The sequence below is a fragment of the Nipponia nippon genome, unplaced genomic scaffold, assembly GCF_047370975.1.
Source record: "Nipponia nippon isolate SJK-2023a ecotype South Korea unplaced genomic scaffold, ASM4737097v1 scaffold_4, whole genome shotgun sequence".
Classification (NCBI taxonomy): Eukaryota; Metazoa; Chordata; class Aves; order Pelecaniformes; family Threskiornithidae; genus Nipponia; species Nipponia nippon.
In genome coordinates, this window is record NW_028262358.1 from 82499340 (window position 1) to 82526581 (window position 27242).

The 27242-nt window shown below is 40.9% G+C and overlaps 1 protein-coding gene and 1 long non-coding RNA gene across 5 annotated transcripts in view; one reads left to right on the plus strand and one right to left on the minus strand.

Annotated features, from left to right (window-relative positions):
- Positions 1-27160, minus strand: LOC148053405 (uncharacterized). Of its 3 annotated transcripts, none has more exons than XR_015708285.1 (3): positions 27036-27160; positions 22909-23069; positions 1-9428 (listed from the first exon to the last, which is right to left on the minus strand). It is a non-coding gene; the product is annotated as an uncharacterized LOC148053405 (long non-coding RNA). The 3 variants fall into 3 exon arrangements; XR_015708286.1 differs by lacking the exon at positions 27036-27160 and adding an exon at positions 26508-26645; XR_015708287.1 differs by lacking the exon at positions 27036-27160 and adding an exon at positions 23992-24057.
- Positions 26601-27242, plus strand: part of GPR63 (G protein-coupled receptor 63) — a 30710-nt gene continuing 30068 nt past the window's right edge. Inside the window, exon 1 of one of the 2 annotated variants that reach the window (XM_087775030.1) lies at positions 26601-26632. The gene's annotated coding sequence lies outside the window, so the exon portion shown is untranslated. Of the gene's footprint in view, positions 26633-26815; positions 27192-27242 lie in introns of those variants that run through there. The other variant, XM_087775027.1, reaches the window with a different exon arrangement.

The following is a 27242-nucleotide window of genomic DNA, read 5'->3' on the forward strand; positions in this document are numbered from 1 at the left end:
CAGCAATTATAGGATACAGTTTGTAAACCAGAATATAACTTATAAGTTGTATGAGAGCATGTCACACAGTTCTGATTATCCCATTCATATGCTACAAGTTCAGTTAAAACACGCAAGTTCTAGTGAGAACTTCACTGTAACAGAGTGCCTTTCTTAGCAGAGACTTCCTGGCCTTCAGCTACATCAGTGCTCTGTGTGTATCAGCTCTGTAGTTTCATGTTACAGTGTTCTTTCGAGGACTTGCTGTCAAAGTGTGTGTATATACAAACAGCTGTATTTCTTTTGTGTAAGAATGGAATCGTATTTATACTTTGTAAAGAAGGTTAACCACAAGATCATTTGGGAAATTCAGCTGTGTCAAACTTAAAATAAAAAGAAGGTGAATAGCAAGAAGGCCTCTTTCTGATGCTGGAACAGTAATGGCTGATGTGTAGCTCTTCGTCCACTCTTTTCTTATTTAGCTTAAATATCTGCACCTCCCCAGGTACTGTGTGTCAGTGAATTTGTAAGAGTGATCTTCTAGCATCAGTCTCTTGCAGCAGTCTATGGCTCCTACTGTATAAGAAATAATCGCTCGTGTTTTAATTAATCGATAGCTGTGAGATGCAACTGGATCTACTAATTGGACCCACTAGTAGGTCTTCTGTAAATGTCTGTGTGTCCTGTTACAATAGCCTGTTTTTCCCGTGGAGGCCTTGTCTGACTAAAGCAAATGTGGGCTAGATCAGGTCATGTTCACCCACAATGTTACCCACGTGCTACCGGATTGAAGATGAACAGCATCCTTTCCAATTGTTGGTAAAGGATGACACAAACTGAGGTAACGGTGGATTGTAACCTTGATACTGTGACTATTCAGGTCTGTGTAGGTAAGGAAGAAGTTTTGCACTGATGATTAATACCGTAGTGAAAACTGGTTCGTGTTTTCCAGATGAGCTAGAGGGGGGATAATCAGAATTGATATTTAAAAATGCATTATGGTTGCCTTCATTCCAAAGAAACAAAAAAATTTTATGCGGCGCTAACATTCCTAGTGCCCATCAGCAAAGAAGTTGAATTTATTAAGAGGGTGGAAGTCGGTAGCAGGCCTACAATGTAACTTTCTTTTTAAGAACTTTTCTGCCAGGTCTTAGATTTCAGACTCTGGTAAATATCTTACAAACCAGATGATCAGCTTTGCTGTTTCACAGCAAGATTCTTTCCACTTCTCTCTCTGAGACGGAACAAGGTATTTACAGTACAGTTTGCCACAGTGTATTCAAGGTTTTGCTTGACTCGTCTCTGAAGTACATAACGCTGTACCTTAGTGGATCATGACACCTAAGTGCGTTGTATAAAAATTCAAAATTGTTAGTCTTTGGATGTGTGGATTGGGGATAGGCTTGTCATTCTTCCTGTAATGTGATGGGGACAGAGCTGCACTCTGAAACTAATGCATCTGAGTTACGTACCACATTAAGATTTTTTTGTTTTCCACAAAATACTCTGTTTTATAGAATGTTGTAACAGGAAGACTTTATTGTTTGACTACTGTTCATCCTAATGTAATATTTAAGGTAATATTCAGAAAACAGCTGTGGAATGCATTTGGTACAGATACTGTTGTTATTATTGGAGACGCTGCGATTTCCTTCTTTAAAAGTGAACCTTTAATTAGGTGTTGGAGTTGATTAAAAACTCACTGCTATCAGCACCAGACAACAGCTTAACCATGCCCCTTGACTAACTTGGTATGTATTTTGGCTTCTTTTGTCTGCCTTTGTCAACTGTCTTGTGATGTGGCTACACCATTACAGTACCTTGTTTTACGTATAAAGTCCCTAAAGGCATTATGGTATACTACTGCTTTGCTTACGCTCTTCAGCAGGCATGTGCTTTGGGGTGTTTGGTGCCCATCATGTTCAATGCTCCAGCTGTACCTTCAGGACAAAATCCTGTCCGTGAATGAGATGATTGCAAAGTCTATTCCCAGTTTCTCTGGAGCCAGGATCTCGTCCTCAGAATATATTGTCCACAGTGGGGAAGCAGGCAGGTCCCACAGCACAGAGGTGAGCCAGGGAACCATCTCCCAGGAAGCAGGTGAACTCCCGGTGGCCCAGAAGGCTCCTCTGGAGCAGGGAACTTCTCCAGCACAGCACGTTCGCTTCAGGAAAATTAGACGCAATGCAGTTTGCTGTCAGCACACGGATTCTTCTGCTGGTCACCTGCCCCACCTGCTGGCAATGTCAAACCAGCATTATGAAGGCATTGCTGATGGTATGGGATCATGTAAAATCTGTACCTTTATCCAAATTATCCATAGTCTGCATGTTTAGCTTTCACTGTCTCTTCAGACGTGGAGTGTTTTACTTGCCCAAAGCTCACAAGAAGATCGAGGAGCGTGAGTCTTTGCTCTGGTGGGAAAGCCTGTCTCTGATCAAGCACTCTCAACACTACCATCTTGTCCTGTGTAGGCTACCGGCCGCAGCCAGCCGCAAGGTCCTTGGCAGGTGTGTGCTTAAGCTGTGTTCAGGTGAGTACATGTCTGAAGATAATGCTGTCTTTAGGGTTGATGTCTGGAACAAGACTATTCTCACTGTTGCATCTTTTCTAGAAGTGCTTATTTCTTTTCTTCCAGTTTCAAAGGACTTTTTACTCATCAGTTATCTTGCCTGCTTATCAGTTTCTGGCTTTGATGCAATTTCTAATCAGAAGAATAATGGTATTTTCTTTACACTTTTAACTTAGTTTGGTCTGTGTCCCTTTCTGTCTATTTCCCTTTCCTGTAGCTGTTTGGCTGTCAGCTTAAAAAAAAGGTACTCTTCAAGCAACTGTTTTGAAGAGGTAATTATGGGGAATTTGTGGGAACCTGCAATTCAGTTTTCTGGTACTCATATGTGGAGAATTTTTCATGTTTCATTGCTGTGCATGCGGTGCACCAAATTTAGCTCAAATGTTTTTGGCCACCATATAGGATCATCACATTTGGTAGGGAACAACCTGCCTCACTCAAACTGCTTTGTTCTTGCCAAATTAATGTAAAATGTGTAGCAGGTATAAGTTTGTGAGTCCGTAAGGGAGTTGTTTCATTTCTAGTGTAAATGACACAGTTAATGAACTTCTTTATATATGGTATTATTACACCAGTTTTCCAAATGTCGCTTGGGCACTGAGACAGAGTGAATACACAGGGCAGGCTGAGCCTCATTTGGAAATGAGGGTTACATTCCTGGTGAGACATAAAATTGAATTTCTTCAGGGGAGTTACGGCAGGTATATTGGAATTCCTGGCTTGAATTTTTCCAAAAAAAGTCTCTTTAGGGGGAGTCTAGTAGCTCACTTACCCACATTTTCTGGGCCATAGTCCTGTTCCTCTTCCTCTAGCCTTGTTCTGTCATTAGGTCTATTCCCAGCCTTCTCCAGCCAATCTTCTCTGCTACGAAAATTTTATGCAGCTGCACTCTTGCTTTTTACTAGCTTACATGCAAATGTTGGTTGTATTCTGCCTTTTCAGTATCAACAACTTGTTTTATTTCTGCAGAGCTCTCTTGCCTTCTAGGAGTAGCACATCTGCTGAGGTAAAGATGAGAGGACTGAGCACATGTTTTGCTCTGCAGAACTTATGAACAGGACAGATTTTCAAAAGGGATGTAGCTTTTCATACATCTTCAAAAGCCCCTCTTTTGGGATGTGTGAAACTATGTAATCTTGTGCTGTCTCACCATGTATTAACTGTACCTAGGTTCTTGCAGTCTGATGCGAAGACAGGAGCTGTGAGGCAGGAAAGAGTTTTAACTTTGCTTTCTGTGCAGGTTAGTCTGAGGGAACTTCAGTACAAAAAGTGATCTTTCTGTAGCCTTCCAGCACAGGGAACTTGTCTTTTAAGCGACCTGTTTTTACTCAAGGAGAAAAAAAAAAAAAAAAAAAGATGTTTCTATATGAGAAGCGTGTACTAAACTTACAAAATGGAATATCTCCTTTCTGTATTGAAAAATGGAGTCAAACCTCAAGTAGTCATAAAACAGGATCAAAATGCAAAAGTTTAAAAAGCTGGCTGTCTCGCCTTGTTTCATACACGCATCGTGCTTTCATGTTTGAGATTGCATGAAGCTTTCATGGCTCTGTTCTGGAGCCCCTTCCTAAACAGTTTTCTGGTTCTTAATCAGGTGGTGCCAGTGTTGAAGTGACAGCAGGGGAGGCCTGACCAGTGCAGGTGAGCTTCAGGTGGAAACGGATTTTGGCACTTGAGACTGTGGCAGTTGTACGCCAACCGATGTGATATTAGCAATCAAAAAACTGTGTTGGTGCCTGTTGTTATTAAATCTGTTTCCAGCAATCTACAAGTCTAATGAATTCTGTAACCTTTCATGGTTAAGGTACTCCTGCGTTGCTTTTAGAGCTATGTGTTTTCTGCTAAAAAAGCCCCCATGGATTAATTTCTCTTAGAAACTTAACATTAGTTTTCTTGGTCTGAAACAGAGGCTTAGATTTACACAAGGGGACAGCAGCGTTAGGTAACAGCAGCACATCTCCTGTAGCACGCTGGAGGGAGCACACTGTGGGAGCTCCTGCGGCTCTGTGAGGTGGAGCGGGGTTTGATGTGTCTGCTGCCAGAAAGAGAATTTAAAAAATAAATCTGCCAAGGTGGTTCTTCTATGACTGTTGTGCAAAATCCCCTTTGGGTGTGGGTTACTTGAATTGCTGAAGCTCTGTCTTTAGGTGAGATGTTTTGGCCTCCTGACAAGAGTGGTGCTGCTGGAGAAGAAGCAACTAGGGGTAGGATAGACCCCATAATCATCTCCTATGGATGGATTCCTTGCACGAGAATAGAAAACGCCATGGTGTCTTGTAGGACTGAGGCTCTCAGGCCACTACTTTTTAGAAAGCTGAGGTAGGTGATGGTGTGGCTGGAGGAATACCTACCTTTGAAATAGTGGCCCAGTGGCAGCCACAACTGTGAGCTGGGTTCACCCAGGGAATAAGGGATTCCACTGCTGATGAGATGCAAGCGGTGCTGGAGAAAGCTAGATTAGCTCCTGCCAGGGGTTGCTGTAACTGGAAGCCTGAATGTAAAGTCGCAGCTGGGAGCTCTGCTTATGTGAGAGAGCTCAGGGCTCTGCAGAAAGGGCAACACCTCTGGCAACTTGGGTGCAGCTGGGAGTGCAGAGCAGGTTATAATTGCCTGTGTTGGCAGAGAGAAGAAGAGAGAAAGCTGGAGTCTTCGGAGCATTTTCTCTGAACTAAAGTATGCCCTGTTATTAATTGCACAGGGCTTTGCTCCTAGGAAAATCAACACAGTGCAGTTTGTGACTCAAGCTGTTTTGACTCTTCCCAGGCCACATGTTGGGTATGAAGCGGTAAGAGCGCTGTAAGCCTGGATGGCTAGAACTGTGTTGAGCTGCTGTATGGACAGGTCTGCTGGGAGTTGTACGTTACATGCGTGCACACTTGATTGCCTTCTGTCTCGGTCTCTGGTGTTTGCAGCACAGCATTGTAGCCTAAAGGATACCACAGACTTGATGGTTAGGTCTCTCCTCTTAAAGTGGGAATGTGGATTTGCATCCCCCTTAAGGGGAAGCGGCAACTGAATGTTAGGTAGGAGTCTAGCTTAGCTGTCTCCATGACCCACAAAAGCTGGAAACTATGGATCTTATTTTAGTTGTATAATTCCTCCACACCATGAATTTCCTTCGTGAGCACCAAGCGTAGCAGAGTTCGAGTCCCTGTTGGTGGGGCTGAGGTGGGGAACCCGTAGGAGCTGCAGCATGGCGGGTGTAGGAAGGGCTCATTGCTGCTCAGGGAGGGAAGCCTTGCTTGTTCCTTACCACTACTACTCCTGTTCCCAGTGCTACGGCCCGCTACAGCCCACCTCCTCTCTTTTTGCTAGCTCAGGCAATTGGCAGACCAGTTTATGAACCACTTTAAGTCACTAGCATGGCAGAAAAGAAATCAAAACAGGTATATTTAAAGCTGAGAAGGAGAAACAGTCTTTACCATTGTCAGCATCAGTGGCTACCCTTTGGTTGGAGCCAGCATCTATTTAGCTTACTTCTATTATCAGCCATGTCCACTGGGGAAAACAACTTATTAAAATTGAGTATGTTTTTGCACACAATTTAGGGGCAAAAAGTTGAACATGCAGAAGTACCAAAATGCTTCTGTGAATTTTTGAAATACATTATCCCCAAGTTATTTGATTTGGGATGGGAAAAGAGTATTCTAAAACCTATTTTTTATATTGTAATAAAATAGTTTGGCATGGTGGTACAAGATGACATTTATTTCTAAGAACAGTTCAAACAATGCAAAATATTTCATTCAGACACCAAAGATATCCCTTGCTTTGCCAAATAATGAGGATTTTTTTTTTCTTTAGTCAATCTCAAAAAGAAATGCTAAGACTTTTGTTAAAAACATAAGTCTGTCCCATCCTAGTTACTACCACTCCCACCCTCACCTAAATCCAGTCCTCCCACTCCCCCTGCTACTTTGTCGATGAGTATCATCTGTCAGGTTTCTAGTCGTGTTTCATAGATATGCAATTAACTGTGTACAATGAGTGAGGCTGATTTACTCTCTACCTAAAGCTACAGTGAAACTGGAATAAATAGAAAGTAAGTGCATTGAATAGCAATGAATCAAAGCAAAGCAGGCTACTGAAGATGTCTTTAGGAAGAAATAATGCCACTCTATTGGCTTTGCTCCTCCACAGAGGAATAAAGTGGGAATAAATTTCATACTGTGTTCTGCCTTTCTCAATTAGCTGTCACCAGTTAAAGATTTCCTGTGTGGGAATGAATTCACAGTTGTCGTCACTTAACAAAGATAAATTCTATCAGCTCACTTCTGCACATGCAATACTTCAATATTAAACTTTTTTTATATTGCAAAGTTTTCATTAATGTAGCAATTTGAGAAATGGAGCCATTTTTCTTGTGACTCTCTTAATAGGTTGACATTTAATCATGGTTTCTTAACCCTTTTGAAAGAAATGTACTATTTTGTACATTTCGAATAAAAATTATTCTAATTTTATCATGGACACACAGCTGTGATTAAAAGCTGAGTAGATACTACAAAAAGCAAGTCTGTTCTTTCAACAAATAACATAAATACCTGTTTGTGATGTGTAGGCTTCATGACATACATAATTCTCTAGCCTTCAGAAAGTGGTGAAACTGCAATGTTTCAGAGACACCCTAAGGAAAAACCATAGTTTTACTGACAGATCACTATAGGAAACCCTTGCTGGATTTTTATCCTCAAAATTCTGTGTTTTATGTAATTCTGCTGCTGTGGAACTTGTTACAGAATTCACCCCTTGCTACAACATCATGCTCTAGCACATAACGTTTAATTTTGCCAAAAAAGTGTAATTATTTCTCAGCCAAGAACAAAAGCTTGAACTGTGTGAACCATGCTACTCAAATCCCCTTGAGTTTGCTGCAACCTAAAACAATACTTTGAGTAATATGAACTGCTCCCTCTGTCTTAGCTGCTAGATACTTCTGAAAATGAAAGATGAAAATCTAAATGTAGTTAAAAGTCAAAATGCAGAACATGATATTAATACAAATTACACAGGGCTTTTGATGTGCTATTACTCCTTTCTGTCTTGAATTTAACCCAGACTCTGTGAGAATTTCCCTTATTTTAATTATTATTTTTTTTTTTTTTAGTTTTTAAGAATATGTAAGGCCTTTGCTAAAATAATCTTTTGTCCTTGATGAAATGATAGCACCTCCTTTGCCTTCCCCTGCACAGATCATCTCAGCTTCCCGAATGAGGGAGGAAAACAGTAGACTAATAGATTCAAATGTCTGGTTGAAGAATGTGTCATGACGGATTTTCAAATGCTACGTCCTTTCTACACCAGGCACTAGACACGGATACGTTGCATTTGTGCAGCCTTGATCAAAGGTTTGTTTCAAGTGGAAGACAACTGGAATCTGAAGTAACTTCACATGCTGCTGGTTTCAAGTTATTTCCATGATAAGGAAAAATGATTACTTAAGAAATAAAAATCCAGTGTGCATTCCAATTGGTCAAACTGTTTCTATGGTTGCAAAGCGGTATCTAAAGATTCAGCTGAAAAAAACATGGATTAAAGATGAGAAAACGGCTTATCTGTTGCATCCTTTTGCTAGATACACTAGACAAAAATGGAGTACCAGGCTGTGGAGGAGATACAGGCAGATGGTTTTGTTGTTGAATCCTTGCAAATAACCCCTCTCCCCAAATAAACTCTGTCCGAAAGCCCTGCCAAGTCCATGTACGCTGCAGGTGGCCTCTTTTTTTGTTTTATGTTGTTAGCTAGCAAAGCTTTTAAGTGCCCCCAGAGATTTATAAGAATATCATGAGATTTATGCGGGGGGGGGCTCAGGGGACCTGATTGCATTGTTTGGGAAGGTGACCTACCAGGATGCACCTAAATGTAAACTATGAAAAACAAACAGTATTTGTTTGGGCTGTGTGAACAACACTTCACCCCATAGCTTTTAGAGAAGTCATCACACAAAACATTACTTAATTTACTGCTATATTTTTCTCTGGTTTACCATTAGGAGTAATATTGTCTTAGTTTTTTCTGAGGTCTGCTAGCAGCAAAGTAGGAATAAAAAATTTATAGGTATAATATGAGAAATTAATCTTGACTTTTCCTAGGCATGCTTTTTTACACATGCATCTCTTGCCATGCTACAATAATATCTCTATTTCACTTTTCAATTTTACTGTTAAAATTGCAGATCATTAACAGCATCTATAATTTCTGTAATACTTTCAGAGCTTGTCCATAGTCCATCAAGGCTATACAAAGGCAGCTGCACTGGAATAATGAGTACTGGAGTCTTAGTGACCTGCAGGAGCTGAATGACAGGTTTAACAGGGGCTGGGCAACCTCCAAGTCAAGTGGAGTTAGCCATCTAGGCATTTGGGATCTCATGGTTATAGGGATGAGGAATGATCTTAGTGGAAGGAGAAGAACTGAGCATTTCATTTGGGAAAGAAGCAGATCACTTGCTACATCAAAACATTCTGCACCATGTTGTAAACAGTTTTGAATTCATAGAATCACAGAATAATTTAGATTGTAAGGGAATCGTTTATCTTGTGCAGTCGAGCTTTGAATGCTTCCAAGGCTGGAGATTCCACAACTTGAGCAGCCCGTTCCAGTGCTTAACTATCTTCGTGGGAACAGTAATTTCTTTACGGCTAGGCAAAATTTCCTGTTGCAACTTGCGGCTGTTACCCATTGTTGTTCTGCTGCACGCCTCTGGGAAGAGTGACTCCATATTGCCTATACCTGGTCAAATGTCTCTCAGCATCACCAGAACATTAAAAATTATGGGGAAAGAAACTTGATTCCATCCATCTATGCTTTACTCCTTTGCTTGGAGTGTCATCCTTCCAATTCGTGTTCCTACTGGGAGCTAACTCTGCCACCTTATCTGTAAGACATGAGTGGAGAGAAAAGGTACTAAAATATAGCTTAACAAACAAAGGAATCATTCAACAGAATAGCAATATACAATTTAAGGATTATTCCTGCAATAGTAACACCATCATTTGTCCTGCCGGCTTGCGTGTTTTCTCTGTATATACTTAGTACCAGGCAATGCATTCGTCTCTGGAAAGCAGCAGCCAGGGCTGTGGGTGGGAGAAGAGGGAAACAAGAGCAAAAATCCAAACAAAACTTATCCCTGTTTTCTCTCTGTGCTTTACCAATGGAAATAATATTGCCTTATTTTATTTAATGAACAGTAATGTAAAAAAATTATATGTAAGCTCACAACTGCTCCTCTTCCCTTAGCAATTCCTCTGTAGTAACATTCTCCAGTAATAAGGTTACAGGATCCACATTACAGTCAGAGCACTTTATGAAAGGAATTGTTTCCTTTTATTGCACGCTTAAAAGATCTGTAGTTGTTACTCATTTTCTAAGGCCCCAAAACTTTATGAAATAGTTGGAAACAAGTCTGTTATAGATCAGCTTTATAATTTATGATGATTTGATTCTTTGTTTTGATGGTATTGATACATAGGCACAAGTGAGTTGACATTTTACTTTCAAGTCTCCCACATTTTCACAAAGATACCACACAAAAAATTGCACACAGTTTCTTAATGCCTCAGGTCTTCATCAGACGTATGAAGAAATCTGGGTGCAGTGACTGACACCTCTATTTTTTTCATCATAGCCTTAGCAGCATACACCAAATTGTTGTCATTGTATCACTTAAATCACTCCAGGAAGACTCTCTGATGGTCCTGTGGCATATATACATTTTTCTTTCTGGTAGGTGTTCATCTTAAGTTCAAGTCAGTGCTAAAAGAGAGCTGAAAAATTCTGACCTGCCACAAGAGGACTGGAAGCACTGGTGAACTCGAGCCTGTGTCAGTGCAGCGGAGCACCGTTACCCTCATCAAGGGAACGGAATGAGATAGACCCTCAAGTCCTGATCCTGCAGCTTAGATAGGTAAATATTTATTTACGTAAATGGTCAGGTTGCCACCAACAGGAATGATGCATGTGATCAAAAATATGCACAATTAGGTCTTAAGATTAGCTCTGAGGCTTCTGTAAAGTTCCTAGAAATAAGGCTAGTTCAGTTAAGATTCTGTTGTTTGCTTTTTTTTTGTCTGAGGGATGAAAAACATAGAAATACACTCCTCTATGAAAGTGTGAAGTGGCACCCTGCGAAGATTGCTGAGTAGTAAAAGGCACGATAATGCTCTAACCGTGTGCTATTGATCTGACCATGTGAGAACACTTAAAGTATAGATGATCTTAATAAAGTCAATTAGTCTAACACCCTAGAGACTTCCTTTTAACACAGTGATATAGCATTATGCTATGTTACGAAATCTCTGACGCTGTATATCCTGAGTCAGTAAATAACAGTGAACTTTAAAAAGAGAAAAAAGATATGTTGCTTACAGACAAATATGATTTATTTCTGCACAACGGAGAAACACACACACAATATTATCATTCTAGTATTAGTGTAATAGCTTTTGGGATAGATTTTGGGAGCAGTCTAAGCTTACTGAAGTGTGCTAAGCTACATTTGGAAAGACTGAATATTCCTGTTCTTTTATACAATCTCCCAAGAGAGACTGTAAAATCTCTGGATCATCAACTTGTGCTGTGTCAGATGCTGGCTCTGTTGTGTGGGTCAGTTAGATCCCAGGTAAGTATAAAAGCATTTCACCTGCCTGTACTGAGGAAAGCATCTGCATGTGAGATGAAAAAGAAGCGTGGCCAGCAGGTCGAGGGAGGTGATTCTGCCCCTCTACTCTGCTCTGGTGAGACCCCACCTGGAGTACTGCATCCAGCTCTGGGGCCCTCAGGACAGGAAGGACATGGACCTGTTGGAGGGGTCCAGAGGAGGGCCACAAAAATGGTCAGAGGGATGGAACACCTCTGCTGTGAGGACAGGCTGAGAGAGCTGGGGTTGTTGAAAAGGCTCCAGGAAGACGTTATTGCAGCTTTTTGGTACTTAAAGGGGGCTTATAAGAAAGATTGGGGCTTATAAGAAGATGGGGACAAAGTTTTTATTAGGGCCTGTTACCACAGAACAAGGGGTAATGGTTTTAAACTAAAAGAGAGTAGATTTAGACTAGATGTAAGGAAGAAATTTTTTACAGTGAAGGCGGTGAAACTCTGGAACGGGTTGCCCAGAGAGGTGGCAGATGCCCATCCCTGGAAACATTCAAGGCCAGGCTGGACGGGGCTTTGAGCAACCTGATCTAGGTGGAGATGTCCCTGCTCATTGCAGGGGGGTTGGACTAGATGACCTTTACAGGTCCCTTCCAACCCAAACTATTCTATGATTCAATGAAAGTCAGCCTATTTAATGTGTACCATCAACAAGTAGAAAGCAGCAATACTTTACTTCTTTTCACTCATTATTATAAATAAATTGGATCCTCATCCAGATTTGCCACATAGGGTAGATATCAAAGATTTGTATAATATTGTTTAGTGTTTAGAAAATATTTAATCATCACTGTAGAGTACAATTTGCATTATTCCCATTTTTCATGCCAACATGATTTGTATGGCAGCCAATGAATGCTAATTAGAGAATTTCCCTAATTAATTTTTGTCAGCGTGCTGCCCTAACATGACTTAAAATGTACAGCTTAATGTATTGAATGTATTAAAATTGCTTCTACTTCCCATTGTGTACCAGGGAGTAATTTGCTATTAACAGCAAGTGTTTACAACAATCTTTAGATGCACATACTCTAATTAAAGTGAACATCCAACATGTTGGCCAAGGATGAGTCATGCTTCACAACAGCTCTACAGGGAAGGAGATCTGGGTTGTGTATGCTTCTAAAGCAATGGCCAACAAGAATAAATTGTTTTCTTTTGTGTGAAATGTATTTTGTGCTGCTTATTGCATGCCTAAAGGATGGATTAGTGAACATGAAAGTACAAAGACTGGGCATACATACTGCATGGGACAAGGATGGCAGCTGCAATGGCGGGCTGGAGAAAGGGCTATTTGAAAACTTTGTTGATTAGGTTTTGTTGCTAAGCACAAAGCCTACTCCATGTGCATTTTTATCACTCAGGAACAAGGTACCAGCATATGCCATCCTAGTTACCATGGTTTCCATTCAGCCACAGTGCCCTCTCAGAAAAGAAACAACTTTAGTTTTTATATTCATTACATATATTCCTTAGGTATCTTAAAACCAGAATTGTAACTTGAATTATCTATGGACAGATCATCGTGATTTGGTTCTTGAACACGATACGTACTTTCCCAGACCTAAAAGCATCTCCTCTCACCCCAGAGAGGTTTGAAAATAAACACCCTGACAGAGATGCCTTTTGTCAAAGAGTGCTGAGCCTTTTGAACATCTCGCGTTATGACGCACCCTGACAGTGAATGGATTGTGCAACTCCAACTCAGTGCCAGACGGTACCATCACGTCACTGCCAGGCGGTGATGGACTGAGGGCCTGGAAGAGGCTGCCGGGAACTTCCAGCAGCCACCACTCGTGTCCTGCCCCGCTGCCAGGAGAGCACGCTTCGCTGCTGTGACGGTCAGGGTGGGAAAAGAGATCTGCAGTGTGAGGGCAGTCCTCTCTCGAAAGGAGTCATCGCTTGTGTTCTCATAAAAGAAGAGCGAAGGCGTTTTGAACGCTGTTTATTCTGAAGGTGTCAGGCTAGATCAACAGCTTCTGATCTCTGCACCTTTTAACAGCTCCAGAAAGTGCAGTGCACCATGACTTGCTCTCTAGCAAGGCCCTTTGTGATCTCTAGCTATATTTAAATCAATGTTCAATGTGATACTTTCCTAGGAGAATCTACAGTAATTTAGTTTAGGCAATACAGAATACATGCAAAGAAGCAAAATGTGAAAGGGATTAATGCTATCAGAACAATAGCCAATATGTCCTCAATTTTTTCTGAATTTTCACTTTTTTCATGCAGCTGTAGTGTCTCAGCATATGATGAACAAAGATAGCAGAAGCTGGTCTTTAGGTAGCAAATTGCATGTGAAATGACATATGATGTATGCTAAGACAGATGGGATGATCTCATTTTTAAATGTGTCTATTGAAACAACCAAGAGTGAAATAATTAGTAGTACAAAAGCTAATTTCAGTAAGCTTCAGAGTCAGATCACAATCACTGAACAAACCTCTTCATGATTTTCTGACCCATCACCATTTCCAACACCCTACGTATCCTAAAATACTTGTGAAATGAGGCTCCAGTTACACTTGCCACTTGAAAACTGCAAGGAAAGACACTCCCTACCCTAATCGTCCTTCTTTCTCCCAGCTCTATAGCCAATTAGAGCTGTGGTAAATCTGTAGTACATAACCGTTGGAAAATGTTGACAAGTTAATTGGGCTCATAACTGCGAAGGCAATGAAACATTTCTGCAACTGTTTAGATCAGCTTTGTCAGAAGTAAGTCAGTTACAACGGTGACACATTTAATTCTACAAAGAACACATGGAGAATAAATCAACTTTCAGGCTTGAATTACAGTGCAGGAGGGATAATTACCATAGCAGAACATGTACTTAGAAACAAAAACCTTGTGTAGCGCACCAACACCTGGAACAGAATTACATGGAAAATTAATGTTGAGTATCCAAAAAACATAAAATAGGAATATTGAATAAAACAGTTATATCATTTTGAGCCATGAGAATTTACATTCTCAGTGAGGATGGAGGAGGACAGTATTTGAACAGACTTCCAAAATACATTGAGGTGATGCTGATGGTTCACTAAGCATCCATTTGCTCTCCAAAGCCAATGAACAATTGTGGAGCTGCTTGCATCTCTTTGTTCCGCAGTCCCCATATGCCTCGTAGGTGGTTTATAGGCATGTGCAGTCTGGAAGGCCTGCTTCAGTTAGAAATGTATATAAATCAGAGCTACTTAAAATGATTAAAAGTTATATCAAAAACCTAAGACAAGCTTTGAGATCTGGATTGACAGAACTGGGCTCTTTTACATAACTGCCCTGCACCATATTTTGCCAATTTTGTGTTCAGCTACATACAAATTGGCAATTTGTTCTTCTTGCTATGTACATTCTCAGATATTATAAACCTGTACCTGGTTTAAAACCTAACAATAGTATATAGTGTACTAATGAAAACATATATGACATTTCAAGTCTATCTAGGTAAAATAAATTCAGGCAGGTGATGTAATGAATTTCTGAGTTTTACAAAATTTTACCTCTTATAAAAGCTCGGTTTCCTTGTTCAGCATGCCACTGAATGTTCCCATTAATCAAGGGCACTTTGGAACAAAGGACATACATTTGAAAAAAAAAAAAATCTTCACTTTGGTGTCACCTAATCTGTATGAGTTTGTTAGAGTTTTCTTGGAATGCAGAGTGAGTCTATAACACAATCTAAGTTATTTCTCATCTACAACAAACGGCTACAAAGAGGTAGGAATTACAATATTATCAGTCCCAAGGACAGAAAAGTCTTGTGTCCCAGTTGCCAAGAATCGTATTACTGCCCTCAAGCATCAGGGAATTTTAAAACAAATATGGGGTTCACGGGATTTATTTGTTTTACAATTATTGAACCTTTGCTGCAGACTTTTAATCTTTTCTCTACAATCATAAGGCTTAGAAACTTCCATTAAAAAAAGAAGTAAATAAAGCTTTTCATCCACTAGCAGAACTGAAGGAATTAAAATTTCTTGAGAGAAAAAAAGGTAATATATTTTTCTCTCTGAGAAAAAAAAAGGTGAGTTAGTTAATGTAAAATCCATAATGTCTTGATCAGATATTGAGGATCAGTTTGGAGGAAGGTTTTCCAGCATATAGTTAGGCATTTTCTTCAACATTTGTATCTTATCATTTTCTCAAAAGATGAAAACAGACAGTAGCTCATATATTCTGCCTATAGATTGAATTATACTCCAGATATCCAGAAACCACCCTGCTGCTCCACCATACAGTGTATTATTGTTGACAGAGAATAATTACAATTTTTCTACTCAAGAAGAGATTGCTTTTTAGAGATGCATGAAGTAATCCCATATACCATCTGTATAGCACTTTGGATTATCACAAAATAAAAGTATTACATAAATCTGCAGTGTTGTTTTTTGTTAGGAAAAGCCCTTGGTAGATTACCAAAGGAGGTTTTGTTTAAACTAACTGATCTTTATTTCCTCTGAATTATTCCAGAGCAAATTATGTCTTTCAATGGTTTATGGTTATTCTGAGTTCTTCCTTCATCCTTATTTTCATACTTCATATAATCTTAGAGATGACCACTGTGATGATCTAATGTGATCTAAAATATAGTGATGTAGTGCTTCCTTAATTCCCTATTTCTTTGAAACAGAAAACCAGCTTTAGGGAAAAAATCAAACCGACTATTGATCAAACAATCTCAAGTGAGAGACAATCCTGCATAATTCTTAGAAAATTACCGCAGTGATTTACTACCTTCGTGGTTCAAGACTAAGACCTACTTCTAGACTGACTGTTCATGGTAAGCTTTCAACCACTTATTGCCTCTTCTTTAACCAATGTTTATGGTACTGAAAACCAACTGTAATCCCCATGAAGATACTTACAAACTGTGATTCAGTAATATAACAATGTCATCTCTGTAATGCATATGCAAACAACTGCACAGTATTAGTCTAGCAACTGTTGAAGAAACATAGGAAATACCTCTAGAACTGCAATTGTCAGGAAAATGACAGGCCTACTCAAAATAACAACTATTCCAAAAGAGATGCTCACAGCAGCTCTTAACACGAATCCTGCCCTGTTCGTGCTGTTGAGGAAAAACACCCTGGAGGCTGTAGAAGTCGTTTTGTTTTCGCACCCTGCAGACTGTTCTGAGACCTGCTGTATCTCTTAAGTACACTGATGTTATCATGTCAAGCTGTGACTGAAACATTTTCTATTAAGGCTGGACCTAACGCTATGATACAATGGACCTTTCCCATTTCTAGCTTCTGTACGTGTCCCTGTAGGCTGGAACTTTGCAATGAAGGCACTAAAATGGCAAACAGGCTTTGAGGAACGTGCAGCTCCTGCACATTGTCAGTCTTGCAAGCCAGTCCTTTTAAGATATAATTAAATTGTGGAACTCATTGCCATGAGATGTTACGGAGGTCAAAAGTGTAAGTGGATTAAAAAAGAAGTGAAAAAACCCCCAACAACAATGAAGTGAAAGCCCATATGTAGCTGTTAAACACAGCAGTCGGGATGCAACATCTAGGAAGAACAAGTGATTTAGGAAGTCCATAAATCACTGACAGCTGGAAACCAGACATAATCATTTGGTACATGGCCTGTTTCTTATGCTGTTCCTATAAGCATCTACTGATCGCCCTTAAGAAGAATACACTGGGCTAAAACACGCCAGCATGAGTGCCACACTAAAGCTGCGTGGTAGCTTTGTGGTTGAGTCGCCAGAATGAGACATTCATTGGCCAAGGTGTCAAACACCCTTTCACCGACATTCAGAACTTGCAAGGACCAGCAGTGTGGTACAGAGGCATCCCAACAGGCCAAGAAGAAACGGGCCTCAGGGCAGCGTGAAAAGAAGCACAGCAGTTTTTGAGTTAGATCCACAATCCCATATTGTCCATTGATTTTTCCTGCCATCTGTCAGGCATTTCCCAATGTGCCACAGGAAAACATCCGAGAATGCATAAATCTGGAAGCCAAGTGTTTTCACCCTGTCCAGAAATGTTGCAAGCTTAATATTTCAAAGGTCCTCACTGCACGGAGACTGTCATTCAGACTGCCGCAGAAATAACTGGTTGCATAGATACAGCTACTGGGCAGTGTCAGATAGTCACCACAGAAATGGCAGAAGCCATTGCTGTCCTTTCTTTCAGAGTTCACTTGCCTCTGGAGCTCAGCTGTGGAACGGCCTCTGTGGGCACTCCTAATCTACTTCTGCACAAAGTCAGCTGGCGTCGTTTAACCTATTGCTTAATGTATTTTGAGCTAATCTTGGCTGACCTTTTGCTGAAGCAAATAAGAAACACTTGTACGAGCCTTTCTGCCGGCTCAGCTCTGATGATAGTGCCCTCCAGCAGAAAAGCAGTCATGTCTAAAACTTCCACAGATGCTTTCACAAAAGTTATTTAACACAACTCCACAGCTCAGTAAGAGCTCACTCCCTACAAAGGCAAGGTGTAGCAGAGCAGAATGTGGATTTTCTCCTTTTAATCCCTAAAATAGGACTGTAGCTATGTCCCCACATAGACAGTAGGATGCTCAGACTGTAGAATTTGGGGCTTTTTTTTGTTGTTCTGCAAAAGAAAGACGGACTCCAGGCTGTGTTACAGCCTTCTGATTAAATTGGCAGAGCTGGAAATCACAGATGTCATCTTTGTACTGAAAAGAGTTCATCCCACCATGACTTCTGCTGAAAAGCTGTTCCAGAACCTGATTCTTCTGACAATTATAAATGTTCTAAATTTCAAGCCCAAATTTATTCATAGCTCTTCTCCCTCCTTGGTGATTGCCATCTCACTGCCTGTGTATTTATAGGTATCAATCAGAATATTAGAAAGGACTTTATATAGAGCAATCAGAAGAAACAGGCTTCAGTAAACATGATTTGAAATTGAAAATAGAATGATTTTATTTTTCCAAGTTTGTGGGTTAAAATACATCTTTGCTGTAACCACCTCCTCCCTGCATAAAACAAAATCAGAGCTGGCGTCAGCTGGTCTATTTGAAGACAAAAAGGAAAGAAGTATGCTGATCATTAGCAAAAGGTTGATTCTTCAAACATGTTTACTTTTAATAACACAGAGTTGCTTTAGAAGGACATAGAGCTTTCACATTAACAATTCTTTCCTCCTCAGTAATCAGCATTCGTAAGAATAGAGTAGTATCAAATTATTCATTTTTTAAATTGATATTTTACTTATTCTTTGGATATTTTACAACCCTCCCTCCTAAAAAAACAACAGGTAGCACCTTCTTTTATTTGCTAGAAAACTGATTTTAAATGTCTGGATTTTTAAAATGCAAAACTAAAACAGCGAAGAGCCTTATAAAAGAGAAGCCTGCTGTCTGTCTGTGCAATTGCCTTTACAGGTGCCCTACATTATTGTTTCATGTGGATACTGAATAGACAAGAACCAATGTGCCAAGCAAAATGGAATATACAAAATGTCTGATCGCTAGAAAGCTATTACTTCTCTAAGTAAAAAGCTATTACTTCTCTAAGTAAAATGCATACAAAAAAATTTATTTATTCAGCCTGTGTCCATTTGTTTGAACTCCAGTGCAAGGCCTTCAAGTCAAAGGGTGCATCATATAAGGGGTATATGCACACATACACACACAAACAGCTCAATGTCATAAAGTCTCTGATAACAACCTCCTAATTGTTCACTTTTGGCATTTGTGCATCTAAAAATTAGAAATGAAACTAAGAAAAGAAATAAAAACCTATGAAGATCGCAATGATGTTTAAGGAGCACCCATTTCACTTCTCCTTATCTACTCAGCATGGAGATCACCAGCCACAAAGGAAGAAGCTGACTTCTCTATCGCAGGACTCGGGTACTGCTCCAAAGGTAACTCTAATTTGCTCTCTCTGCTGTCTTCCTATCTAGGATCTACATCTGCAGCATTTTTGCCTCATCTACCTCATACTAAAGATATGTTTGAGCTTATTTAAGTAAGAATTCCACTGCACTCAAAGTAGAGCTGTTCCTTTGGAAGACCTACAACACTGGGACCAATAGATATATTCATACGTTGTACAAGAAAATTGTAAAAGTAATCATTCCCGGGATTCAGAATGAAATTCTGAACCTATATAGGTTAAAATCACTTCTAAAAATTAAGAACACTATTTAATTGGCTAAATGAGTTGGCACACAGATTGCCACATAGCACTGCCTGATCTAACGACCAGATACAACTCAGAAAAGAAATGTTAAGAGTTATTGAGACTGAAGTTCTCTGAAATCACTGGGTGAATTTGTAGTAGCATTCAAACAAAAGGCAAAAAAGGTGTTTGGCATCATCTGAAATGGTAGTGAGAATGCATCATTTTGCCTTAACTCTAGCATAACTCTATTGTATCTACATTTTGAATGCTCTGTACAGTTCTGGTCTTGGTATCTGGAAAAGGACATGGTAGAGTTAGGGAAGATACAGAGAAGAGAACTGAAATTATTAAAGGCATTAAAGGGAGTGGCTGCCTTATGAGATCAGGCTAAAAAATTTGAGACTTTTCAACTAGGAAAGGAAGGTGCTGTGGTGAGACTTGTTCAAGGTTTATGAAATCATGAAGGTGGCTGAAAAGATGAATATGGAACCATTTTTCATCAAATTGCAGTTTGGCTCATTTGGTGAAATTACTTTAAAACAGATAAAAAGCACACATGTATTTACACAGTGGCTAATGAATTTCTGGACTTGCTGCCCAAAGAGGTTGTGGAAGCAGATCCCAACAGCAGGTTCCAACAGGAATTGGACAAGTTCATGTATAATAAGTCCAAAAATGGATAGTAAAAGGACCAGGTAAGGATTTACCTTCCTAACAGCTGTGGAGGCCAGGGGATTACAAGGAAAAAGGACTGAAGAAGGTGACCAAGCTTGTGTGCACTCCATAAATAGTTTCTCCTACCGCTGCTGTTTCTATTTGCTTTTCTGTTTAGGTACTTACTAGCAAAACCTCGAAGCCTCTCTAGGGGGGGAGAGGGCTAAAGGTAACGAAAACAAGGAGAAAAAATGAACTACAATGAACAACAAATGAAAGAAAGGGATTGCATTACAGGATTGCAAATACAGAGATAGGGAACTGGAGGAGGGCATGAAGCAGAGAAACCCTGACATCACCTGCCACTTCTTGAAGGTTAACTGAGGAGCAGGTGGATGCTGCCCAGTGATGCTCTGCCTGGAGATGTGGACGGATGATGGAATGAATGGACACAGGTCCCATAGTCACCAGGATCCCCCCCATCAAGCTTCCTTCTCCTGGTGACATGAATAACCAACAGGGACAGGGCCTGGAAGAGGTTGATGAGGAGGTCCTGTAACTTGTAAGGGCCTTGGTTAGGGAGCGTATCAATAAAAAGTTGAGAGGAAAAAGTGCAGCTAGAACTTTAATGAGAATTTCTGGAGGAGAGACCACAGCCTGCCTTATTTGATGTACACTCAAAGTACCTGATGTGTGCCAGGGTCTCTTGCCACTCAGACAAAAAAAGGATCCCCAGTCCAACCCAGTGGGGTGTTTCCTGTGTTCATGTATGTTCTTAAACATCTTCTTTCTCTCTGAGGAGCACAAGTTGTAAAAGCCTCCACAGGTGAAAGTCACGTTAAATTACAAATGCTGTTCTAAAAATGGTAAGGCATATTCAGGACAAATGGAACTTAAGAAGAATTTGAAAAATTAGCTAATCCCAGGTGTAATTAAAATAGGGTAGTATCTTTTTTTAAAGAGAGAACTGAGTATTATGTGCAACACCACAGTAAAATTTTAATATTCTTATTAAATCCATTGAACACAAAATTTTGTTTTATACTCGCTATTTCATGTTCATTCTTTGCTGAAGTTACTTACCAGTTCAGAGAATGTGATTCCAACACAGATATTTCCCAGTGGTAATTTGTTTGCCTTACTTACTCTAATGCTCTCTTTCAATGATAACTGAGTTTTTCACCATTAATTTTATTTAATTGGAGGATCTATGAAGCATTTATCATTGGTTAGCAGTTCAGAAACCTGTTTTATTATAGAGGTCACGTTGTAACATTAGGTTCATGAGGCATTACCTTTGGTTCTGAATAAAAAGAAATCAGAATTTTTTGATGAATAATATTTATGCTGTCCATCTTGACTTATAGCATCTATTAAAAGTAAAATTTGCTGGTGAATGAATGGCAACAGTTTTAACATGATGCACAGAATTAGATTTTGCAATACCAAATTTGTGACATCAAAAAAGAAAAGTGCCTTGTGGCAGATGTCCCGTTTTGTTATGCTTTTCCTAGAGAGTGTAGTTGCACAAAACACTGGACATGTTCAGAGACTGCACTGTAGATAGTTTCCTGCATTAAGACATTGGAAAGTCATCCCAGCTAGTTTCACTAGACTATAATGTAAGGACGCCAAAGCATTCGCTGAAAATAAAGACTGTTATTTAAATTCCTATGTTATCAGTACAAATAATTGTTTTAAAAACAAAGATATCAATATGTATTATAAAGGTTCTACTGAAAATTGGATTGAGTAACTGGAGTAGATATAAATCTAGTCTGAATGTGACAGAATAGCAAATTTACAAAACCAGACACAGCTGGGATCTGAATGAAGGGAACGACTACACTTCTTTTATTACACCCTCTGCATGGAAGCACAGGAAACGCTAAAGTTGGGGGAGGGAAGGGCAGAGAGTAGGGAGAGAAGTTTATAGTTCCTCTCTAGGAAATCCATGCATCAAGATTTTTTTGCCCTTGGTTCCTGGATTAAAGAACAAAATGAAACAAATGCCATATTAAAAAGAGTATATCGACTTTAGTAATACATAACCTCCCTGCCAAGATCGGAAATACCAGGAAGTGTCCAGCATTCTAACGACAAGGGGAAGTCGGCTGGTTCCCTTATGGGGGAGTCTAAATGAAGAGCAGTGTTGTGAGTCTCACTCCTTTCTCAAAACTGGAAAATGGGATGAAGATACACAGTTCTCAGAGTTGCGTTTCAGGGGCAAAATATCACTTCGGAGACTATTCTGTGCCATGTCCTCCACTTCCACAAGCTTGTGAAATGATTATAATTGCTGAAGGATTTAAGTTACAGCCCAGACACTTCAGGGTCTTATAGATTGGAAGTTGAATGCTGAATTTTCCCAAAACGTTTTTTTTTGTGGCAATGTGGATGGCGCACAGATGCAATACAGCTTTGGTTTATCTTGCTTCAAAGGCAAACAGTAGCAACTGAAGCAGCAAATGGCCTTTGAGAGGAAGGTGAATTTATGAGGTTTGTTGACCATCTTTTCATTTTTGCTATGAGAAAGAAAAGAGGAATGACTTCAGTAGCAGTCAGATGGCCAAAAGAGAAGACAAGACACACTGAATGCGTGGCAATACCTGAAATTACATAATAAATGTTCTCATATTTGCTGGGCAATGACACAAATTTTGCTCAAATGCTTTCTCTTTCTCTCTCTCTCTCTCTTCCTCTCAGAGTAAAAACAGGATAGAAAAAGTACTGAAGCTGTGAGGAAATGACTAGTTGATTTTTGTTCCTCTGCAAAAGCAGTTCTAGAGGACCTCATTTTTCTAGAGAAAGGTGTGAAAGCATTTTCATGCTACATTTCAAACTCAGCTCCAGTTCACAAGCCTTCAGCATCAGTTCTCAGATAAATGTCATACATTTCCATTTCAAAACAGCAGCCTGTTTTTTCACTATAATCCTTACTCACCCAGTCTTTCTTCAGTCACTCCAGTTACTGTGGTAAGCTTGCTTGCATTCCACATACGGGCAGAACAAAATACTTGTGTAACTTCAAGCGCGAGGTCAGACTTTGGTACTGTCCCTTCATTGTTACACTGTGCTGTGTTTTTTCAGGTCTTCAAATACATTCTATTACAAAGAAAAAGCAGGCAAAAGGGATGATAAGGTTTTTATGTTGGATATACCAGAAACCACATTTTGAAGTCTTCCTTTTCTTCAGGGCACAGTGTTCAGACAGCCTGAAACTCAAGACTCTCTTGGGGTTGTATACAACTAACAGCTTAATAAAATAAGTCCAAATATAAAATCTCTGAATATTTGATTTTTTTTCTGTTTACTTGCATGATTTCTTGCTATTGTTGGGGGGGGGGGTGGAATCTAACTGCATCATTTTATCATCTATGTTCGATGTTACTAAAAAGCACACCTTTTCTTTTGGGCAAGTCTTCCCTGACACCCCCACCCCAACATCACTCTTTGGCCTGTTCTGTAAGAAAAAAATTGTGAGGCTGAATTTCAGTAAAAACTGAAGAGCAATCATGTTACGTCTTGATTTCCCTTCAAACAATACTAATGGTTTCACAAAAAGGTCCGACCATTTGCTCTGAGTTTTCACGTACTATGTTGAAAATCATCACTGAACAGAGTTATATACCGTAAATATGAATAGAATAACCAGGAAAAGTCTAAATAATGCTGAAATGTTCATGTAGGATGTTTTCAATTGACAACTGTTTCAAGAATATTGATGGTTGCACACAAAGTGAATTAGCATAAGCATTATGTTACTTAGATTGTAACAATAATAATAACAATTTAATGTAATCAGCACAGTGATGAAGTGATGAGTCATTGCTCTAGGAAAATGACCAAGGAGTCTGGAAAAGGCTAACAAATACTGTAGTCAACAAAGATTCCCTGCCCATAGTATTATCTCAGGAATTAATGAGACCTGTCTCCACTGTTACAATAGTAGACAGAAAGAGACATTCCACTTTCAAGGCTTTGTTTGCACTGAGGCATTACTTAAAACAGATCAATTCTACCTTACCGGACTTAGCACGGTTTGGAGCAGTAAACCATACCGGCAATCAGCAAGCTGACCACTGTGTTGTCCAAGCTCCTCCCTGGTAAATGAAACAAAAAAGGCCAGCAGTTCATTTAGCACTGCTGTTCCATGCCACATCACAGGGAGAGGCACATACATTGCTGCTACTGCAAGAGAAGGGGGCATTCTGGAAAAAAAAACAAACCAAACCCACAGTTTGTGTCTGCTAATTAAATTTAGCCTCCTCATGGAACCTGCTTCTGGGGTGAGGTAACTCAGAGGATCCTCATTTGTACAATAGATTTTTCTCCTAACTTCTTCCTGTGCAAGACCTGTTTTTCCCTACTTTTTTGGGTCTGAATGACTAAGCTTTTCTGCAGTCTTTTCTCAAGAAAACCTTTTTTCTTCCATCCAAGGAACAGCTGGCATAACTAGCCCTTTGTATTTTAAGTTATTCATTAAAGTTAAATGGCTTTCTCTTCAAGCTTGTCCTAGGGCAACTATTATAAGGTTAACCTTTCTATAGCTGTGAATCCAGATAAGTTTCTCAATTTTCTCTGCACCCGGCCAGACACAAATGTGTATGAATATGCCTTTGCTATGGTTCATAGTTGGCGCCTCAATACGTATTCTGATTTCCCAAAGCAACACTGAACATCAAGGGGAAAAAGGTCACAAGCCACGAAAGGCAGTTTCAGAAGGGCAGAGAGAGCCTCGTCATTTGGGTTCTTTTGGTAAAACGGATGGTGATCCTCAACACAGTGTCCTAGATACAACTAGATTATTGTACTTACTATAGGGGTAACAAAAAAAAAAAAAAAAGAAAACCCCCAAACAAACCAATCGGTTCCCTACAGAGCAATCCTGCTTAGCCGAGTCTTCACCCCAGCCACATATCCCCACAGATCACCACCCCTGCTCCACCTGGCTGCTTCTTCAGCCTTAAGAAGACTCTCTCAAATCTGGGTTGCTCCTTGGCAACCTCACCTAGAGAGAAGGTTCCTTTCTGCTTTAGTTTCTCTTTTAAATTAGATTTTTTGAATGCTTTCCTAAAGCTCCTTTCCAAAACAAAGAAGGAGATGTGAAACTCATAGCTAAAACCAAGGGGCATTTACACAAATCCATTGGGTACAATTAGACAGACTGAGAACTAAACAACTTCTTGTAGCCACTGCTATATGTAGTTCCTTGCTTTTGCAGTAAGAACCAGACATTGTTAGGTTTAATTACTCAAAAAAAACCACTATAGGATCATTTTAAAATGTGTTGTTGCCTCTTCCACAAGATGGAGTGCAGTGATAATATCTGAGGATTTTCAAATTGAATCGATGTATCATGCCTCCCCTATGCTACAAAAAGCCTTTAAAGACTTCAGCCAACCACAGCAAAACAAATCAGAAATCCCAGTGTGGCAGTTTCTCACTGGTTCAATATGCTTATTTCAGATGGGAGGGTTCAGAGGGCATCCCAGAAAACAAATAGAACCCACAGGTTTTTTTTTTTTCTTTCTACGCTCTAAATGAGTAGTAGAACTTAACAGCGATTTTCTTCTGATGGGAAATTACAACAAAAAGGTGCTCACAGCCACTTGCTAAAGAACATGTAAGAAAAAAGAAATAATTTTACTTGCTCAAGAATTTTTCAAGCGGCCAGAAAGAATTGCTTCCTCTCTGGATTTGCCTTGCGGTCCTCAACTATAGCCTTATGGATAGATGGCAGCTGAACTCAATTGAGAGCTGTACTTCTCAAAAGTCAAAGCAGTACCAGTGGATGTAGCTGCTAGCATTCTGCTAGCATCCTGTCAGCTTCATGCTTAAGAGGTCCGTTTGGGAGAATGACAAGCTTCCTTATTCTCTTCTCTCATGTTCTGAGTTCACTGCGAGCAGCTGTGATCTGATGCAGAGACCTGTAACCTGCCAATCAGGTAAATGCAGTTTGAATAGGAAAAGGGATTGTAAAAGACTCTTCCTGGTTCAGACATCAAGTTCTGTAATATAATACCGAGCTTTCATATCAATTTACATCCTTGTACACCCATTTAATGTGAAATAGTGAGTCTTGCCAATAATACATATTTAAATTATGAAAATGACTAGCTAAAACCACGGTAAGCTACCCCAAACCACATAGACTTTGGCCTGAAATTACAATCTATTGCCTTGCACGCCTCAGCATCAGCAATCACCCTGTCTGAGTTTGGAGGTGATACGGCTGCCAATACCACACACTGTTTGACCTTACCGTTGCAACTATATCCTATTTGACAAATCTTCCTCCTTACCGAGCTAGCTATGTGGGCAATGAGAAGACATAAAGGCTTATCTTAGTCCTTAAAAATCAGCGGGCACAACTCTATATAATCGAGACAGTGATCGTGAAGAGATATTTTATATTCCTTTTCCCTTTACGCACACAAGGACTGCAATACCACCAAGCGCACATCATATTTAGATCCCTGCCTGGCAGGAGGCTTGGAGATCCTCCGCATTTGTTAATCCTGCTTGCAGCATCTCTTCTACCTGGATCTTTAAAAGAGGCGTCTCCAACTTTACGGGAACAGCCTGCTCGACGCTTGGCGCTGAGAAACGAACGGGGGGCCTTGCGGAGCAGCTAAGCCCGGCCTAAGCCGCCCGTCCGCCCGCAGGTGCGGGGCGCAGGGCTCGGAGGGCGGCAGCCGGGCCCGGCTGCGGCTGCGGGGGCCGCTCCGCCGGGGCGCGCCCGCCCCCGCCGGGGGCCGCCGGAGCCGCTCGGCCAGAGCGTGCGCGCGCCCCCGGGAGGCGGAGCCGCGGCGCGGGCGGGCGGGGGCGGGGTTCGGCGGCGCGGCGGCGAGCGGGACGGGCGGCCGCGGGGAGAGGGAGGCTGCCGGCAGGCGGGCGGGGAGGCAGGCGCTGGCTCGCCTGCCTGCTGCTCGGTCCGGCCGTTCCGCAGCGCTGCCTGTGCAGCAGAGCCGCCGCCGAGGCAAATGGGGAGGCGGCGCTGAGCGGGCTGCCGCCGGGGGAGGTCGGCGGCCGGGGGCAGCGGCGCGGCGGGCGAGCGATGCCCCTCACTTTTCTGCTTGCGCTGCCCTTCCTCCTCCTCCCGCTCCCGGCTTTGAAGCTTTTGTTTTCCCCGGCCGCTCCGATGGCAGGAAACTTCCCGGAGGGATGGGCTCAGGCCGGGCTTGTGCTGCGCTGGGCTCCGCAGGGCACCGGCCACGCCGTGAGGTGAGGTGCGGCGAGGAGAGGCGTTGCGCCGCGGCCGGCGCTGGCTCCGCC